This window comes from Schistocerca serialis, chromosome 2 (genome assembly GCF_023864345.2).
Source record: "Schistocerca serialis cubense isolate TAMUIC-IGC-003099 chromosome 2, iqSchSeri2.2, whole genome shotgun sequence".
NCBI classification, from domain to species: domain Eukaryota; kingdom Metazoa; phylum Arthropoda; class Insecta; order Orthoptera; family Acrididae; genus Schistocerca; species Schistocerca serialis.
In genome coordinates this window covers 857,954,349-857,973,404 of record NC_064639.1, presented here as the reverse complement: position 1 = coordinate 857,973,404, position 19,056 = coordinate 857,954,349, and the positions used below count along the sequence as shown (strand labels likewise).

Genomic DNA, 19,056 nt, shown 5'->3' with positions numbered 1-19,056 from the left:
TCTCGGCCAGAAAAGGAAACAAATTCATTTGGAGACAGACTGGGATGGTAAACGTAAATATGGCCACAATGAGGGTGAACTGGAGGACAGCTGTTCGCACTCTCACACAGTCTCTGCCAGCTGAGTGAAGTGGAGTGGGGAAGGGGGAGGGGGGGGGGGGTGCCTGTAGTGTCAAAATTAACATCCAAATGACTGTTTGGGCTAGCAAGATGTGTCTGTGCTACAGGATGCTTATATTCCAGTCGATCAGAAGCTGAGGATTTGCGACACAAGAGGCGCAGAACCGTGATTTAGCGTCACAGGAGGAGAAAATTTCGATTTATAAAAAATGGCCCTGAGCACTGTGGGACTTAACTTCTGAGGTCATCAGTCCCCTAGAACTCAGAACTACTTAAACCTAACTAACCTATGGACATCACACACATCCATGCCCGAGGCAGGATTCGAACCTGCGACCGTAGCGGTAGCGCATTTCCAACTGTAGCGCCTAGAACCGCTCGGCCACCCCGGCCGGTCCGATTTACATTGCGCACAAATTATGTTTCTATCATTTTAGCTTCAAGGTAGCTGCTTCGACAATAGGTAGTCTCTACGGTCAAAGGATAGCTGTGATATCTACGTGCTCTTTGTTTTTGTGTAATGGACGTTTTTTTAGCGATATTGTTGATCATACATCTTCACTTTCCGTACTCATCTTACTGGGTAAGGTACGTGATTTTCAGAATATTGCTTTTGGCAAGCGGTCACAATTCCAATTAGTACTAGGGACGGAAAGTTGGCTGAAACCAGATGTAAACAGTAATGAAATTCTAAACTCAAATTGGAATGTATACCGCAGACACAGGCTGGACAGCAAAGGGGAGGCGTGTTTATAGCGATAAAAAGTGCAATAGTATCGAAGGAAATTGACGGAGATCCGAAATGTGAAATAATTTGGGTGAAGGTCACGGTTAAAGCAGGCTAAAATAATGGTAATTGGATGTCTCTATAGGCCCCCTGGCTCGGCAGCTGTTGTGGCAGAACACCTGTAGGAAAATTTGGGACATATTTCGAGTAGATTTCCCGACCATGTTATAGATTTGGATGCAGATTTTAATTTACCCGATATAGACTGGGAGACTCAAACGTTTATAACGGGTGGCAGGAACAAAGGATCCAGTGAAAGTTTTTTAAGTGCACTATATGAAAACTACCTTGAGCAGTTAAACAGAGACCCGACTCGTGGCGATAACATATTAGACCTTCTGGTGACAAACAGACCCGAACTACTGGTAACAGTTAACGCAGAACAGGGAATCAGCGATCATAAAGCGGTTACGGCATCGATGATTTCAGCTGTAAATAGAAATATTAAAAAAGGTAGGAAGATTTTTCTGTTTAGCAAAAGTGACAAAAAGCATATTTCAGAGTACTTGACGGCTCAACACAAAAGTTTTATCTCAAGTACAGATAGTGTTGAGGATCAGCGGACAAAGTTCAAAACCGTCGTACAATATGTATTAGATGAGTATGTGCCAAGCAAGATCGTAAGAGATGGAAAAGAGCCACCGTGGTACAACAACCGAGTTAGAAAACTGCTGCGGAAGCAAAGGGAACTTCACAGCAAACATAAACATAGCCAAAGCCTTGCAGACAAACAAAAATTACGCGAAGCGAAATGTAGTGTGAGGAGGGCTATGCGAGAGGCGTTTAACGAATTCGGAAGTAAAGTTCTATGTACTGACTCGGCAGGAAATCCTAAGAAATTTTGGTCTCATGTTAAAGCGGTAGGTGGATCAAAACAAAATGTCCAGACACTCTGTGACCAAAATGGTACTGAAACAGAGGATGACAGACTAAAGGCCGAAATACTAAATGTCTTTTTCCAAAGCTGTTTCACACAGGAAGACTGCGCTGTAGTTCCTTCTCTAGATTGTCGCGCAGATGGCAAAATGGTAGATATCGAAATAGATGACAGAGGGATAGAAAAACAATTAAAATCGTTCAAAAGAGGAAAGGCCGCTGGACCTGATGGGGTACCAGTTCGATTTTACACAGAAACGCGAAGGAACTCGTCCCCCTTCTTGCAGCGGTGTACCGTAGGTCTCTATAAGAGCGCAGCTTTCCAAAAGATTGGGAAAGGGCACAGATCATCCCCATTTTCAAGAAGGGCCGTCGAACAGATGTGCAGAACTATAGACTTATATCTCTAACGTCGATCAGTTGTAGAATTTTTGAACACGTATTATGTTCGAGTGTAATGACTTTTCTGGAGACTAGAAATCTACTCTGTAGGAATCAGCACGGGTTTCTAAAAAGACGATCGTGTGAAACCCAGCTCGCACTATTCGTCCACGAGACTCAGAGGACCATAGACACGGGTTTCCTGGTAGATGCCGTGTTTCTTGACTTCCGCAAGGCGTTTTATACATTTCCCCACAGTCGTTTAATGAACAAAGTAAGAGTATATGCACTATCAGACCATTTGTGTGATTGGATTGAAGACTTCCCAGATAACAGAACGCAGCATGTCAATGGAGAGAAGTCTTCCGAAGTAAGAGTGATTTCAGAAGTGTCGCAGGGGACTGTCGTAGGACCGTTGCTGTTCACTATATATATAAATGACCTTTTGGATAACATCGGAAGTTCACTGAGGCTTTTTGCGGATGATGCTGTAGGGTATCGAGAGGTTGTAACAATGGACAATTGTACTGAAATGCAGAAGGATCTGCAATGAATTGACGCATGGTGCAGGGAATGGCAATTGAATCTCAATGTAGACAAGTGTAATGTGCTGCGAATACATAGAAAGAAAGATCCTTTACCATTTAGCTACAATATAGCAGGTCAGCAACTGGAAGTGGGCATTAGGAGTGATTTAAAATGGAATGAACATACAAAATTAATCGTCAGTAAAGCAGATACCAGACTGATATTCATTGGAAGAATCCTAAGGAAATGCAGTCCGAAAACAAAGGAAGTAGGTTACAGTACACTTGTTCGCGCACTGCTTGAATACTGCTCACCGGTGTGCGATCCGTACCAATAGAGTTGACATAAGAGATAGAGAAGATCCAACGGAGAGCAGCGCGCTTCTTTGCAGCATCATTTAGTAATCGCGAAAGCGTTGCGGAGATAATAGATAAACTCCAGTGGAAGACTCTGCAAGAGAGACGCTCAGTAGCTCGGTACAGGCTTTTGTTGAAGTTTCAAGAACATACCTTCACCGAGGAGTCAAGCAGTATATTGCTCCCTCCCACGTATATATCGCGAGGAGACCATGAGGATAAAATCAGAGAGATTAGAGCGCACACAGAGGCATACCAATAATCTTTCTTTCCACGAACAATACGAGACTGGAATAGAAGGGAGAACCGATAGAAGTACTCAAGGTACCCTCCGCCACACACCGTCTGGTGGCTTGCGGAGTATGGATGTAGATGTAGATATATAGTTTAATTTTGTAAGTGAAGACTTTTTCATGCGTTAGCTCAGCAATGATTTTTGATCGTTCTTTGTTTCAAATTTGTTTAAGATAATTTCACATCATGCCAAAGGAATGTGCACTTACGGATGTTGTTGTTGTGGTCTTCAGTCCTGAGACTGGTTTGATGCAGCTCTCCATGCTACTCTATACTGTGCATGCTTCTTCATCTCCCAGTACCTACTGCAACCTACATCCTTCTGAATCTGCTTAGTGTATTCATCTCTTGGTCTCCCTCTACGATTTTTACCCTCCACAGTGCCCTCCAATGCTAAATTTGTGATCCCTTGAAGCCTCAAAACATGTCCTACCAACCGATCCCTTCTTCTAGTCAAGTTGTGCCACAAACTTCTCTTCTCCCCAATCCTATTCAATACCTCCTCATTAGTTACGTGACCTACCCACCTTATCTTCAGCATTCTTCTGTAGCACCACATTTCGAAAGCTTCTATTCTCTTCTTGTCCAAACTAGTTATCGTCCATGTTTCACTTCCATACATGGCTACACTCCATACAAATACTTTCAGAAACGACTTCCTGACGCTTAAATCTATACTCGACGTTAACAAATTTCTCTTCTTCAGAAACGCTTTCCTTGCCATTGCCAGTCTACATTTTATATCGTCTCTACTTCGACCATCATAAGTTATATTGCTCCTCAAATAGCAAAACTCCTTTACTACATTAAGTGTCTTATTTCCTAATCTAATTCCCTCAGCATCACCCGACTTAATTCGACTACATTCCATTATCCTCGTTTTGCTTTTGTTGATGTTCATCTTATATCCTCCTTTCAAGACACTGTCCATTCCGTTCAACTGCTCGTCGAAGTCCTTTGCTGTCTCTGACAGAATTACAATGTCATCGGCGAACCTCAAAGTTTCTACTTCTTCCTCATGAATTTTAATACCTACTCCGAATTTTTCATTTGTTTCCTTCACTGCTTGCCCAATATACAGGTTGAATAACATCGGGGAGAGGCTACAACCCTGTCTTACTCCCTTCCCAACCACTGCTTCCCTTTCTTGTCCCTCGACTCGTATAACTGCCATCTGGTTTCTGTACAAATTGTAAATAGTCTTTCGCTCCCTGTATTTTACCCCTGCCACCTTCAGAATTTGAAAGAGAGTATTCCAGTCAACATTGTCAAAAGCTTTCTCTAAGTCTACAAATGCTAGAAACGTAGGTTTGCCTTTTCTTAATCTTTCTTCTAAGATAAGTCGTAAGGTTAGTATTGCCTCACGTGTTCCAACATTTCTACGGAATCCAAACTGATCTTCCCCGAGGTCCGCTTCTACCAGTTTTTCCATTCGTCTGTAAATAATTCGCGTTAGTATTTTGCAGCTGTGACTTATTAAACTGATTGTTCGGTAATTTTTACATCTGTCAACACCTGCTTTCTTTGGGATTGGAATTATTATATTCTTCTTGAAGTCTGAGGGTATTTCGCCTGTCTCATACATCGTGCTCACCAGATGGTAGAGTTTTGTCATGACTGGCTCTCCCGAGGCCATCAGTAGTTCTAATGGAATGTTGTCTACTCCCGGGGCCTTGTTTCGACTCAGGTCTTTCAGTGCTCTGTCAAACTCTTCACGCAGTATCTTATCTCCCATTTCGTCTTCATCTACATCCTCTTCCATTTCCATAATATTGTCCTCAAGTACATCGCCCTTGTATAAACCCTCTATATACTCCTTCCACCTTTCTGCCTTCCCTTCTTTGCTTAGAACTGGGTTGCCATCTGAGCTCTTGATATTCATAAAAGTGGTTCTCTTCTCTCCAAAGGTCTCTTTAATTTTCCTGTAGGCAGTATCTATCTTACCCCTAGTGAGACAAGCCTTACATCCTTACATTTGTCCTCTAGCCATCCCTGCTTAGTCATTTTGCACTTCCTGTCGATATCATTTTTGAGACGTTTATATTCCTTTTTGCCTACTTCATTTACTGCATTTTTATATTTTCTCCTTTCATCAATTAAATTCAATATTTCTTCTATTACCCAAGGTTTTCTATTAGCCCTTGTCTTTTTACCTACTTGATCGTCTGCTGCCTTCACTATTTCATCCCTCAGAGCTACCCATTCTTCTTCTACTGTATTTCTTTCCCACATTCCTGTCAATTGTTCCCTTATGCTCTCCCTGAAACTCTCTACAACCTCTGGTTCTTTCAGTTTATCCAGGTCCCATCTCCTTAAATTCTCACTTTTTTGCAGTTTCTTCAGTTTCAATCTGTAGTTCATAACCAATAGATTGTGGTCAGAATCCACATCTGCCCCAGGAAATGTCTTACAATTTAAAATCTGGTTCCTAAATCTCTGTCTTACCATTATATAATCTATCTGATACCTTTTAGTATCTCCAGGATTCTTCCAGGTATACAACCTTCTTTTATGATTCTTGAACCAAGTGTTAGCTATGATTAAGTTATGCTCTGTGCAAAATTCTACAAGGCGGCTTCCTCTTTCATTCCTTCCCCCCAATCCATATTCACCTACTATGATTCCTTCTCTCCCTTTTCCTACTGACGAATTCCAGTCACCCATGACTATTAAATTTTCGTCTCCCTTCACTACCTGAATAATTTATTTTATCTCGTCATACATTTCATCAATTTCTTCATCATCTGCAGAGCTAGTTGGCATATAAACTTGTACTACTGTAGTAGGCATGGGCTTTGTGTCTACCTTGGCCACAATAATGCGTTCACTATGCTGTTTGTAGTAGCTAATCCGCACTCCTATTTTTTTATTCATTATTAAACCTACTCCTGCATTACCCCTATTTGATTTTGTATTTATAACCCTGTAATCACCTGACCAAAAGTCTTGTTCCTCCTGCCACCGAACTTCACTAATTCCGACTATATCTAACTTTAACCTATCCATTTCCCTTTTTAAATTTTCTAACCTACCTGCCCGATTAAGGGATCTGACATTCCACGCTCCGATCCGTAGAACACCAGTTTTCTTTCTCCTGATAACGACGTCCGAATGGGGGACTATTTTACCTCCGGAATATTTTACCCAAGAGGACGCCATCATCATTTAATCATACAGTAAAGCTGCATGTCCTCGGGAAAAATTACGGCTGTAGTTTCCCTTTGCTTTCAGCCGTTCGCAGTACCAGAACAGCAAGGCCGTTTTGGTTAATGTTACAAGGCCAGATCAGTCAATCATCCAGACTGTTGCCCCTGCAACTACTGATAAGGCTGCTGCCCCTCTTCAGGAACCACATGTTTGTCTGGCCTCTCAACAGATACCCCTCCGTTGTGGTTGCACCTACGGGACGGCCATCTGTATCGCTGAGGCACGCAAGCCTCCTCACCAACGGCAAGGTCCATGGTTCATGGGGGGCACTTACGGATAAACGCCAAGAAAAGTATCCGAGCTTTTCGTCTTGGAAGAGTTCAATGGGAAGCAGAATGTATTGTTTATTGCCCAGGGACCCATGTATCTACAGAAAATCATGGCGCCAGCGAACTGGAAGTGGACACGAAAACAGCAAAACATATGAAGTATGTTAGTGATGCAGGTTCGTCAGGTAAAGCGATTAATTCTTTTTTAAAAATACCCCGTTCTGAACTGGACACAAAGGTAAGTGCTGCTGAAGGAACACTTGCTTACCATTCTGTTTTTCACAACAGCAGTTAAAAATCTATGGACTGTTGAGAGGAGTTTTCCATGACTCATCCACATCATCAAAAATCTTGTGTGGATGTACTAAAACTGAAGCAATAGTGAATTCAGTCCTAGCACATCATTCAGTAGAATGCATCGTGATAGATCTGGAGTGCATTCCTTTTGCTGGTGTCTCGACAGATGCTAGCAACAATGGGAATATTAAAATGATCCCCATTATAGTTAGAGGACACTTAACAAGGTATTGGTTAGAGTGGGATCCTCAGCTCATGTCCTTAATAACTGCATTCAGCACGGAACTGTCCTCCTTGAAATTAATTTACAAAGGTTAGTAATGAAAATATGTAAGCGTTATTCAATGTATATTGTCTGTGCTGAGTCTCTAAAGAAATTTTCTGATTATGTCGAAACAGAGCACCAACAATTTCTCAGCCATAGCAAGACTCGATGGCTGTCACTATTTCCGGCTATTCAGTTCTTCCAGAGATGTTTCCCGCCCTGAAAGCCTTCTTTCTGTCACAAAATAATCCTCCAACAGTTGTTAAGAATTCTGTATGGATCCTATCAATGAGATATCTATGGCATATCTTTAGGTAACATTTTTCGTAATTATACTGGTAACTTCGAAAAGGAAGAAAGCTCCCTCATAGATTTCATGAATATACTGGTCCCTTCTTGGTGCTCTTCAAAACAGAAAAGATGAAAATTTTATATGAGCGTGAAAGAAAGATTATTTCAAACGGAAAATGATGGTCATGCTTCGAAAGTGAGGGATTTTACGTGCCATGTTGTTATCCTTTATGAAGGGTGTTTGGAGTACCTGAGTATGTGGTTGGAACCATTTTGTGAACGTTCTTATTTTAAGTGGCTTGATTTTTCAGATATATTGTGGACTTCCTTGGAAGAATCAATCAAATTTTTGTTGAATAAAAATATTAAAACTGACGATGCAATATGCTTTCATCAGTTTTCAAGTTTAAACAAATTCCTAGTCGCATATAAGGGAGAATCAGAACCATACCGTAAGAAATGGTGCAAGTATGTTGAGTCATGTAGCAGCGAGGAAAAGTTTAAACAGTTTAGCGAGCTGATTAAAACTGCACAGTAGTTCTTCACGTTGCCAGTCCATAATGCTTGTGTTGAGAGGTTGTTCTCCTTGACACAGGCACAGTGGGCAAATGAGAGGAACAGAATCACTATTGACACTGTGAAAGGGATTTCAGTGGTGAAATTTACATTTAGAAATTTGGATTGCAACAATGTGTTTAAATATTTGTGTCAAGAAAAGGAACTTTTAAAAAAGATTCATTCAGATGAAAAATATATGAGTTCAACAGTGTTGAAGGTGCGTAAGATGTGTGTAATATTTTTAGTTTTTGTTTCTTGTCTAATAAATTTAAGAAATAGAAAGTGTTCTCTTTTTTCTTCCTAAAATATGGAAAATGTCCTCTTTTTGGCATTCTGAAATCTGGCAACCCTAGATGTGGAGGACAACAATTTAAGATTCACGTTCTAAGAGCACAGTTTGACGGGGTAGTGCAGAATTAGACACGTACGTTGTTGCGATTCATAGCTGGTAAGGCCCACATGCAGAAGTAAACAAACATCAGAATAACCTTCGACAGTATGTAGGTGAGTCCGACGTTGCACTCACCAGTGCAATAATTCCAGTCCTAACGATAGTAAAAATGGCGTGTGACGAGGGCCTCACGTCGGATAGATCGCTCGATATGGTATATGATGGAAATCACCAAAAGGCGATTCGTTATCAAAAACTTTAACAAAACATAGAAGCACAATAGCGTTGAACACCTCGAAGTGACGAGCAGACACAAACAAAAAGAGAGCAAAGTCAAAGATCGTAACATCAAGGATGAACGATAGTGTCCTAGTGGTCTATGGACGCCACATACTTTTTGCATTAAATTACTTCTTTCACCTCCTGGAATACTGATAAGTTGTTATCAGGCACTCTGTATTCCCAGTTAAAGTCAGGATGCTACACACGTAATTGTTCTGAGACTTCCGCTCCGGCTTCCATTTCTCCTGTTCTCTCATCCTCCAGTGTTTGAAAATACGTCATGCACTCTGCATCCATCGTAAATCCTACCAAGTTGCCGCGTATTTTCAATTGAGTTCAGACTGTATAGTGCTGACATGCTGTTGTAAACATACATAGCATTGCTAATCTGTATTGATAAAAAGTCTCGTCCACGTTTCTAACCAGTTGCATCAGCAAGATGTTTTAGATTATAATTCCCTTTATTGGATCTAATTATATAAAAGATTTGGTTAATCCATGAAGTTTGCTTCACACGTTGAGCAAAGTGGCACACTCGAATTCAGGGGGAACATGGGTACAAATCGCTGCCATGCACATTTTATATGTTTCTGAAATGGTTCAAACGGCTCTGAGCACTATGGACCTAACATCTGAGGTCATCAGCCCCCTAGAAGTGGGACTACTTAAACCTAACTAAACTAAAGACATCACACACATTCGTACCCGAGGCAGGACTCGAACCTGCGACTGTAGCAGCAGCGCGTGTCCGGACTGAAGCGGCTATAACCAATCGGTCACAACGGCCGGCAATATGTTTCTGAAGTTGCCCGAAAAAACTAAAGGTCAGTGCCCCGACGCCTGCATTCAAAAGAACACGGTGCATCTCCTTTCCCTTGCCTGTTCTACTGTAACTTATGCGCTCTCTCTTATGATCCGCATGTTTGTCATAAGCATGGTCACTTCAAATCATCGACAGTTCATGGCTTCGTTCTCCAAGTTCCAAGTTTAATTGCCTACTAGAAGTGAACTGGACGGTCTGCTGTAGAACTCTCGATTATTTTATTCTCCTAGATCCCGGCGATGCGATATCGAGAAAAAAAAAGAGATTCCTGTTAGGAAAATGTGCTACAGGATGTACAGCTCACGTACTTGCATTACAAAAGAAGAAATCCTCGTGAAGACCTTCGTCAGAATTTCTGAAATGTATATAATTGTACTGTTAAGCCTTCAGTATGTAGGTTACGGTATTTTTTTTGGTGAAATTTCCCATTAATAAACTGAAGTAGTAACATTTTAGGTTCATTAGGAACTACGGTGTCCTTGTGGGGCTCTGCTTTAAATTACTTGGATAGAAGAAGCCGAAATTATCATTCCAGAAACCCAAAACATATGTGTCATGTGTTTATTCGCAATTTATGACGGTAGTTACGAGGAAGAAAAGGGAAAAAGAGGTCACCAGTCACAAGTCTTGCTCTACAGAAGCTTTTATGGCAATTTCATGTGTATATTTTAGTAGTAACCTGTTCTCCAATGTAACGTTGATAGATATTATAGACAGACTGTTATGAAACAACAATACGCCTATGCATAGAAAATTGGTATTAAAATTCACTAAGACCATTTAATTAGCTTTATCGGATACATTAACCTTCGAATAACCAAAAAATAACAGTGTCTCGTTTTTCCCGATTTTGGAAACTCAGATCATACATTTGTGCAACTAAAATGTAGACGAGGTGTCCAACTGTAGCCAAGGTAATCAGCCGTGTGGTAAATTCGTCACTGAACGACCGGTACTAAGAAGCGCATATCGAAGAGCGCGCGCGCCTCTTAGTTCACGTAACTGCCACCAGATGGTGTTAACATACATATCGATATCATGCTGCTGGTCAGCCATTATCTTTGGTTTGTTGTCGTCTGCAGGTCACTGACAAGTTGCATCTGCGGATCATATATGAGGATGTGTTTACGCGGACATAACTTCAGTGCTGTGAGTGTTGTCGGCGACAACGTAAGGTGGAAGTGTTTGAAGTGGAAGTAACTGTGGTAAGTAACATGAGTACTTCAGAGGACGTGTGTTCGTGAGTACAGTATCCACCAAAAATTGTTTTTTTCAAGAACGTATATCCGCTTATTGTGATGCACTAGTAAGAGCCCATCGCTTATATTTCAGTTGCTATTTGTATCTGACAGCTGCCTCTTCACAGGAATAATGAATTAAGCTTTTTAGGAAGTCTCATACAATGTACAGGTCCCAAAAAGTTTAGTGCCAACGAAGCAGTGTGTGTATTTGAAACTTAATATTTATGACCTCGCAGCGACGACGAAAACACTGCACATAAAGACTCACATCAATGTCCACAACTTCTATAAAACTTTTCAGTAATTCGAGTAGATGAATATGAATTCTATCTATGTGTTATGCACTGATGTTGTGGGAATGCTTTACACTTCGTTTGTTCGATTGATTTCTCATGCTTAAGTGTGTATACAAAGTTTGTGTAAATCATTTAAAGTCGGTTCCAGTTGTAGCTACCATACGATAGCAGCGTTATTACGAAAGCGCGTAACTCCACTAACTGTAGTGTTAGTTGAATGCGTAGTATATTTGCTGTGGCTTATTCTGTATTTTCTCATAAAGCACCCATTTGGCATAGGATGCAGCCAAAAAATTTTTATAGAGAAGTTGTATGTAATCACAGACACCGTAAACAAACGATATAAGGTTCAGAGCCGTAAGGATCACTAGAAATGTTATTAATACTGTGAAAAATCTAAAAGGATTTATTAAAACGTAACCCTTAAATTGTAGGCGAAGGTGCCATTTATTACATCATTCAGTAGGAAACTTTTACCACATTTCTCCCATTTTTACAACGTTATGGAACAGCCCTCTTCGAATATCAACATTTCAGTTGTATCGATACCAAAATTTTTCATTACTTTGGAAGTTAAACTTATGTACGTGTTACTTACAAATTAGGAGTGCACACATAAAATAATGGTGTGGTACTCTTTCACAAAAACGAGTGCAGTTATTCCGTATCGTTTCACTCCAGCAGGATAAATAAGAATCGATTTCGTACATTCTGCCAAAGTTGCTTCGCCAGAATTTTCCATTACTTATTCGCATTTCATTATTTATATGTGTTCCAGGGCACAGTTCCTAAGATATGCTATATGTATTTCGGTTATGTGATTGAGATGATAGTTAGGGATCACGAGTGAGGTCACAAAAACCGGAAATGAAGCTGCTCTTTGGATCTCGTAATTCATCCGACCTTCAAGACAGCACGCAGAGTTATCGCACTAGGAAGAGATACCAGGCAGCGGACGATCCGTCCGAAGTTTTGACGCCGGTGTGTAACGGGCGTTGCATCATGTATCCGTGGATTCAGAGTTAATGCTGAAAATATTCTTGCAGAGAATCAACAATGCAGGACTTCGATTAGCTCATCCACCCGCGCACCTTTATTGGTGCACAAAACAAAATGTTCAAGCTGTACAGGGCAGAATGAGACCGTACAGCAGTTTAGGCACAAGTCGTTTTGCACGACCTGAGTAAGTTTTGCGGGGCACGCCTCCCTTAACAATAAAGAGCAACGCAATTTCACCAAAATCCTACGGGAGGAAATGGCTGAAACCCAGTCAGAATATTCTTTGTAGGCCCATGGTCCTCTGCAGTCCACGCAAAATTTCGAAATGTATTTTTTTATTACTAAATTATCGACTGTTAACGACTTGCTCTTAAAATTTCATTACCCGGACGGTGTCGTGCTATGTACCTTTCTTCGACTACACACCCGTTATATTATCGTTAATGACAGCCATTGATATATATACTACAAACAACCTATGCATACCGTTCGTTTTTAATACGATGCATGTAATACCACGCACTTACGTACGACTGTTTGTTGCATATATCTATAATGATGCTATTGCCGGTGAAGATAGACAGGTCTTCCGACAACGGTTTAGCATAATAAAGTAGTAAGAACAATTCATATGCAGTTGATGTCCACTGTTAGGTAACAAAAATGGAATTCCTAAGCCAAGATAGTAACAGTAGGATATGAGTCTCGTTCCTTCTGCGTGCGAGTACACTGACAAACAGTTAGCTGTGCTCAGAACTTCTGGCGCAGAAAGCAGGAAGTCGAAAAATGTACTGGAGACGAAACATTTTGTTAGGCTCTAGTTTACCTGACGAGAGTGAGTACTTCCTTCCATTGCCGCTTGCAACTTTTTTGCCTGAACGGATTTCACCCTTTGTGTGTCAATGTCCAGTTTGTTAACAGTCGCACAATCCCTTGCAGGTATTTAAGGTTCCAAGTTGCATTTTAAACAGAAAATTGCATTTCTTACGCTGTCTTGTCCTAGAATGGACATTTTACTGTGCGTACAAAAGGGAAGTTCTCGTCCCTAAATGAATGTAATATGAATTTTTCTCGACATATTCATAATCAATCATCATTCGTAACGTGTTTCTGTTATTCTTAAATAGGCCTAAATGCATTGTAAGGAATTACCGTATGTTCATCGTCAGATCGTGAGGAATTGCTATTATGAGGATATTTCTGTCATTATTTTTGAATATTATTATGTAGTGTATTTGTAACGCTGTAGAGAAGTCTTTCTCATGTCACATTTGAGTCATGGTTACTTGCACTTAGTGAGTGAGGATTTCTGTTCCCGGTGATGATGGCTTATGATCGAAACTGGTAGCAAAATAATGATTCATCTCGGTAAAAGTCAGTGTTTTCAAGATGACTTCTTTTGAATATTTAACAGCTGTGGAGCACCGCGTATCGAAAACGTATTTGAGTAACATTACCCTAGCAGTATTCAGGAATGGTCGGGCTCAAATCCCTCTCCAATCTTCAAAAGCACTTCAGTGTCCCATCCGTAGAGTGATTTCGCTACTGTCTGAAAGCTATACTCTTAATTTTCACTTCCTTAGTCCCCTTCCCGTAACCATCTTCCCTGTGTAACACCCCTGTTCTAATCTAGAAGAACCGGATTTATGTATCTTAGGGCTGCCATGCCAATCGAAGTTAGTTCAGAGACTGTCAAGATAATTTCTTGAACAGGACCACGGGCAATCTTTTCTCGATTTTCCCCGAAGTACGGAACAACGTGAGTGAATGAATAACTCAATGGGCTAGTATTCTGGAGGAGCGGGATTCAATGCCTAATTTTCTGCTCCCTGGTTTCCCAATCCTCCGACTGTGTGCTCCGACTCTAACGACAACTTCTTCGACGGACATTAAGTCATGCTCTTGTTTTCCTTTCTTTTCCGCTGTCTGACGTTTGAAGTGGTTAGAAAAAAGAAACAGAAAGCTGTAGCATGTCGGAGTTCTTTTTCGAATATCAGAGAGTTGTTTGTACATGTCCGGATCGATAGTCGCCAGCGTATTAAAATTCTGTTGAACTGACTGTCAAAAACAGCTCTTGGTTGTTTCTGTATCAGTATCGTCCCAGACTTCTTTTTTAATGGTCTGATACGGACGCTAAGACTATCAGTACTATCTCCATAGTCTTCATTGGTTATAACAGTAATTATTAGCGTACCATTTGTAATTATTTTTACAGTGCTAGAAATTGGTTTCATGCGCTCTGGAATATTTTGTTTGTGGCTACTAGGGGATGCACGGTCTTTAGAGCGAATATAGTAAGCAACTGGCGATAACTTTAACAGTTCATTGCTTATCTGGGCCTCTAGTACGTTCCAAGTAATTTACTTAAGCTGGCCTCGAAAACAGTTCTCTCTTCTGTCCCGCTCGACGGTAGACACTTTCGCGGCCTTCGATGTAGAAAGCGAGGGCCTTAGCTTCACTCGAAGGAAATAATCGATGGTCACACAGTGGAAACTTGTTGCCTGCAGCGGAAGTCCATTTCCAAATACTGAAAAGTGACTATTTTGATAATGACCGAGGGAAGTAGCGCAGTAGTTCAAACACTTCTAGCGATAATAAGCTCTTGCAAAAATTAAAAAAAAAATAAAGAAAAAAACGTCTGTAAATTTTGTTATCCGATTAACGAATGGGTTCCGAAGACGCTCCGCTGACCTGCTCGTATAGCTTAAAATGCAATGCGGTAGCTGGCGAGACAGATGTGACCCAGACCCGGAACGAATCCGTGCGACGGATTGACGACCATTGGTCTGGTACGCCGGTCAGCTTGGATGTGATTTTTAGGCATCTTTCCACGCTAGTTTACGCGAATGCTGGGTTGATCCTCGATCTACGCCTCAGAAAATACGATACATAACCAGTTAAGATACGATAAGTGTGCAAAACTTGAGGACGAAAGTAGCTTTCGCATGATGTTTCACTCCAAGTAACATACTTCGATGAAGGTTGGAGCTTACACAGAAAGAACTGCAACAATATAATACAGAAGGTGACCGAAAGAAATACGCAATGAGGCAAACAGAAATGACATGTTTATTCAAAGACAACATTAACACTGAAGTCGTCGCGATTTGTGATGGTCACCTGCACATTACGAAATGTGGGGCATTGTTCTTACTCGAGTGTAAGATCACCACGAATGACAATGCATGCCCTGAAACCTACTGGCCACGACGTAGATAAGGAGTTCTTGTGGTGGCCGGCCAGAGTGGCCGAGCGGTTGTAGGCGCTTCAGTCTGGAACCGCGCGACCGCTACGGTCGCAGGTTCGAATCCTGCCTCGGGCATGGATGTGTGTTGTTTCCTTAGGTTAGCTAGGTTTAAGTAGTTCTAAGTTCTAGGGGACTGATGACCTCAGATGTTAAGTCCCATAGTGCTCAGAGCCATTTTTTGAAGTTCTTGTGGTAGTGCATTCCATTTGATCACCAGCTCGGTTGACAACTACTGAATGGTCGTTAGTACATGTGGTCGTTCTGTAATACGTCTCCCCAACGCGTTCCCCACGTACTCGATGGGATTTAAGTCGGGGGATCGGACAGGCCATTCCTTTCACCGAATATCCTCTCATTCCAAGAGCTCCTATACCTGCACAGTTCGATGCGGTCACGCATTGTCATCCATAAAATTGGAGTCAGGGCCGAATGCACCACCGAAAAAGACGTTTATGGGGAGGAGTACAGTATCACAATAACTTTAAGCGGTGAGTGTACAGTGTTCTAAAATTGGAGGTCTATGCGACTACACGTTGGTGTGTAGAATGTATGAGTCTGGCGATATACCATCTGACTTTCGGAAAAGCATCAGCCACACAATTCCGAAGACGGCAAGAGCTGACAAGTGCGAGAATTATCGCACAATCAGCTTAACAGCTCATGCATCGAAGCTGCTTACAAGAATAATATACAGAAGAATGGAAAAGAAAATTGAGAATGCGCTAGGTGACGATCAGTTTGGATTTAGGAAAAGTAAAGGGACGAGAGAGGCAATTCTGACGTTACGGCTAATAATGGAAGCAAGGCTAAAGAAAAATCAAGACACTTTGATAGGGCTTGTCGACCTGGAAAAAGCGTTCGACAATATAAAATGGTGCAAGCTGTTCGAGATTCTAAAAAAAGTAGGGGTAAGCTATAGGGAGAGACGGATCATATACAATATGTACAACAACCAAGAGGGAATAATAAGAGTGGACGATCAAGAACGAAGTGCTCGTATTAAGAAGGGTGTAAGACAAGGCTGTAGCCTTTCGCCCCTACTCTTCAATCTGTACATCGAGGAAGCAATGATGAAAATAAAAGAAAGGTTCAGGAGTGGAATTAAAATACAAGGTGAAAGGATATCAATGATACGATTCGCTGATGACATTGCTATCCTGAGTGAAAGTGAAGAAGAATTAAATGATCTGCTGAACGGAATGAACAGTCTAATGAGTACACAGTATGGTTTGAGAGTAAATCGGAGAAAGACGAAGGTAATGAGAAGTAGTAGAAATGAGAACAGCGAGAAACTTAACATCAGGATTGATGGTCACGAAGTCAATGAAGTTAAGGAATTCTGCTACCTAGGCAGTAAAATAATCAATGACGGACGGAGCAAGGAGGACATCAAAAGCAGACTCACTATGGCAAAAAAGACATTTCTGACCAAGAGAAGTCTAATAATATCAAATACCGGCCTTAATTTGAGGAAGAAATTTCTGAGGATGTACGTCTGGATTACAGCATTGTATGGTAGTGAAACATGGACTGTGGGAAAACCGGAACAGAAGAGAATCGAAGCATTTGAGATGTGGTGCTATAGACGAATGTTGAAAATTAGGTGGACTGATAAGGTAAGGAATGAGGAGGTTCTACGCAGAATCGGAGAGGAAAGGAATATGTGGAAAACACTGATAAGGAGAAGGGACAGGATGATAAGACATCTGCTAAGACACGAGGGAATGACTTCCATGGTACTAGAGGGAGCTGTAGAGGGCAAAAACTGTAGAGGAAGACAGAGATTGGAATACGTCAAGCAAATAATTGAGGACGTAGGTTGCAAGTGCTACTCTGAGATGAAGAGGTTAGCACAGGAAAGGAATTCGTGGCAGGCTGCATCAAACCAGTCAGTAGACTGATGACCAAAAAAAAAAAAAACGACTACGCAACATTACGCCTCCCCACACCAAGAGACCTGAACCTCCAAATGGACTATATTCGACAGTGTTCTTAGGTGCATTACGCGTTCCCACTTTTCCACATATAAATTTTCGTCCAGCATTCTCGAACATGATCATTTTGGTGGTCCTGGTGTTATGGTGTGCGGAGACACAATGTTTCATGGGCATACAGATCTACAAATCTTTGAACACAGCACACCCACGCATTATTTCCCAATGCGCAGCTCTTTATGGGGACATTCGGCCCTGACGTCAGATTTATGGATGACAATGCGCGACCGCATCGAACTGCGTATTGGAGGAGCTCTTTGAACGAGAGGATATTCGGCGACTGGAAGCTCGTTCACCCGACGTAAATCCCATCGAGTACGTCTGTGATGCTTTGGGGAGATGTATTGCACTATTTCCACTTACCAACCAACCATCCAGCAGTTGTCAACTGCGCTGCAGGAGGACTGGAACGCCCTACCGCAAGAACTCCTTACCAACCTTGTGGCTAGTATACGAGCACATTGTGGAGTAGACACCCTACTAAGAACCATGTTCTGCCTTATGTAATGTCTGTGGGACCATCATAATTCCTGGTGACTTCAGTGTAATTATTATCCTTGAATAAAAGTGTTATATTTGTCCGTCTCGTTGCATATTTTTTTTCAGCTGCATTCTGTATTACACTGTAGTAGTACTTTATAAGCATGGTCGAAGTTTCATCGAGCTATGTTACTTGGCAGTGACACATCATGCGATGATGGAGGAGGAAGGCGATCACGTACCTTTCTTTCCAAAGTAAACCACAAAGATTCAACAGTATTGATATCTGATGACTGTGGTGGCCAGAGAAGATGCAAGAGTTCGTCCTGGTGTTGTGTAAACTGAGGCTGTATCGCCTTGGAGCACGGAATCATCAATGGTGAACAAACTCTGTACCGTAGGATGCTTCTGATCAGCCAAAATGGTCACATACCCTTGGCAATAATGCGATCTTGCAGAGTAACCATGGGGCTGAAGGAATATCACGATGCAGCTGCCAAATTATCATCGTTCCCCCACCATGTTTCACTGTTAGGGCTTAAACTTTGGCAGAAACTGGAATCAGTGGGCAACAAGACTCATCCTACACATGACGTTGTTCCATGCCCCAAAGTCCAGGTTTTATAGCTTTGCTACCACGTTTTCTATTACGGGCGCTTGAAGCACTGTTGAGTGGTTTTGGGATTCCAGCTCGCCCTGCAGTTAGCAGCCTTTGGAGCTCTCTTGTTGTTTTGCTGCTGACAGGGTTCGCGAATGTGACACTGTTTTGCAATAACTTGTCACAGCCCTCTTCAATGATTGTCTGTGACGATCAATCAGAACACGTTTTCGTCCGCGTTGTAACTTAGCGGACGATGTTTCTATGCTTTCCCTGTATGCGATGTCTCTTGAAACACAAGCCTCTTCGGCTCCCTTGATTACGGAATCACCCATCACACGAGCACCAAAACTTTGTGTACTGCAGTGTTCACTTCGATCTGACGTAATGCACTCACAATTCAGAATATTGCACCACGACTGCAAGAAATGACCACCACTGACACTCGCAACTTATTGAGCACATTCCTCAGATGCC

The 19,056-nt window shown here is 41.6% G+C and overlaps 1 protein-coding gene across 1 annotated transcript in view; it reads left to right on the top strand.

Annotated features, from left to right (window-relative positions):
- The first annotated feature begins 10,797 nt into the window (after positions 1–10,797).
- LOC126458158 (sodium-independent sulfate anion transporter-like) overlaps positions 10,798–19,056 on the top strand; it is a 142,293-nt gene continuing 134,034 nt past the window's right edge. The window contains exon 1 of the mRNA XM_050095022.1: positions 10,798–10,929. The gene's annotated coding sequence lies outside the window, so the exon portion shown is untranslated. The remainder of the gene's footprint in view (positions 10,930–19,056) is intronic.